The sequence below is a fragment of the Elephantulus edwardii genome, unplaced genomic scaffold (assembly GCF_000299155.1).
Source record: "Elephantulus edwardii isolate Elephantulus edwardi_28Jun2011 unplaced genomic scaffold, EleEdw1.0 scaffold00137, whole genome shotgun sequence".
NCBI lineage: Eukaryota > Metazoa > Chordata > Mammalia > Macroscelidea > Macroscelididae > Elephantulus > Elephantulus edwardii.
The window spans coordinates 1322104-1324340 of NW_006399887.1; the positions used below are offsets into that span (position 1 = coordinate 1322104).

The 2237-nt window shown below is 58.7% G+C and overlaps 1 pseudogene across 1 annotated transcript; it reads right to left on the minus strand.

Moving 5' to 3' along the window:
• Nucleotides 1-459: 459 nt before the first annotated feature.
• LOC102875837 lies at nucleotides 460-1866 on the minus strand (annotated as a pseudogene). Its single transcript, XR_438940.1, has one exon. The product of XR_438940.1 is annotated as an MAP kinase interacting serine/threonine kinase 2 pseudogene (transcript).
• Nucleotides 1867-2237: the final 371 nt, after the last annotated feature.

Genomic DNA, 2237 nt, shown 5'->3' on the forward strand with positions numbered 1-2237 from the left:
TGGACTTTATGAATGGGCCAATTTCTTTCAGTCCTGGCACCATCAACAGGTGGACTGTCTTCAGTCTCATTCCCCTCATGGTCACAAGACGATTATAGCATTTCCAACAGCCAATACCCATATCTGACACTGTTCAGAAGCAGAACAAAGCCATCTCTTTTCTGCTTCTTTTTAAGCGTGAGGACATCTTTCCCAAGTTTCCCTGCCAACTCTTTTTTTTTTTTTGGCTTGCTTTTGCTTGTAATACCATTAAAAATAGGGAGAAGAGGGGGAAGGCAGCTGAGGGAGAGAAAAAGGAAAAAAAAGGGGGGGAACCCAACAGCAAAACCTTATATAGAAAACACCACCCCCAGCTGAGCTCAGGGCTTAGGACACCAGCCCCGCCACCAGTCGTGAAAATAGCTTAAAAAAACTGTCAATCTAGAGGGGCAGGGCTATGTACAGGGGAGGCCGTGGAGCTCAAGCCCGCTCGCCCACCAGGACCACGGGCGCTGCTCCCCGGACAGGCTGGCCCTCTGGCGTCGCTGGGCCAGCTGCGACTGGGTAGGCGGCGACAGCTGTAGGCAGCGTGAGGTAGCTTGGATGAGGACGGGCATGCCAGGCCCCGCCTTGCCATCCGCGTCTGAGTCCTCCTCGCGTTGGGCCAGCTGCCTGTTCATGGCAATGGCCTCGGCTGCGAAGGATGTCAGGTCTTTGGCACAGCTGTTCCTCTGCAGGACCATGGGCGTGGGCAGCGTGTTCTCTGGAGCGCTCCCCTGCATCCAGGGGTGCTGCAGGACCTGGGCAGCACTCAGCCTCTGCTTGGCATCACGCACGAGGAGCTTAGAGATGAGGTCTTTGGCGGCGAAGGAGATGTGGGCCCAGTCCTTGTCTGGGAATTCGTACTTGCCCTCTTGGATGCTCTCAAACAGCATGCTCTGGCAGGCCGGGCAGGATTCTCCGCGGTCCCAGCCGCAGTCGCTGCCACAATGGCCCACGAAGGGCGGGTAGCCGCTGAGCAGGATGTAGAGGATGACGCCCAGGCTCCACAGGTCACAGCGCTTGTCGTAGATGCTGGCCTCCTCGCTGAAGGCCTCCACCACCTTGGGGGGCCATGTACTCGGCCGAGCCGCACGGGGTGAGGAGCTCCGGCGTGGAGATGGGGGAGCAGTCCCCGTTGAGCTTGATGCCACTGCCCAGGTCAAAGTCACAGATCTTCACGGGGGAGACCTGGTTGGGGTGCACACACAGGATGTTTTCGGGCTTGAGGTCCCGGTGGGCGATGCCTTTGTTGTGCAGAAAGTCCAGGGCACTGGCCACGTCCTGCACCACCACGATGGCCTCCAGCTCGTTGAAGTGCCCACGCTGGTGGATCTGGCTCAGGATGGAGCCTCCACGCATCTTTTCAAACACCAGGCAGAAGCGGTCTTCCTCCTCGAAGAACTCTATCAGTTCCAGAACATTCCTGTGTCCTTGGCACTGGTACAGCGTCTCCACTTCCCGCAATACCCTGCCCCGGCTGTGCCCCGGCTGCTTCTCAATGATCTTGACTGCATACTCCTGGTTGGTGATGAGGTTGATACAGGTCTGCACTCGGGCGTGTGCGCCCTCACCTAGCACGTCCTCCCGCAGCTCGTACACATCTTCAAAGCGTCCTGAGAAGATGTCGGTGGCCCGGCACCTCTTCTTCTTCTTCCCCCTCTTCTTTGCATTTGGGATGTCGATGGGCTGGCTCGCAGGCACATCTGGGCGGGCTCGGCTGAAGTCGGTGTCCCCATCCTGGTCCTCGAGGAGGACCTGTTCTAGGCAGAAGGCCAGTTCGAAAGGATTCACCCCCTTGTACGAGCGGCGGAAGCTCTCCGTCTCGGCGGTTTTCTTCTGCACCATCTTTCGTCCGGACCCCGCCAGCGGGGAAGGAGCGCAGGCGGCCTGGCAGGCGGGAGGCGGCGGGGACTAGAGCCGGGGTCGGGGTCGCGCCGGGGCTACAGTACTGCCGCCGGCGCCCGAAGTCGCGCAGCTCAGACCCAGCTCCGCGGACCTTGCGGTGAACAGCACCGCCAATGCAGCCACCGCGGACTCCTCTTCTGAGCCGCGCCGACGAGAGGAGCCCCCTGCCAACTCTTTACCTTTTATTAGCTCAAGTTATATTACATGTTTGAGTCAAAGTCATGAAGAATGAGTAGAACAGGAGGTGAGAAGCCGCTGCCCAGCAGCTAAATATGACCCGCTTGCTGTTTTCATAAAGCCCACGAGCTAAG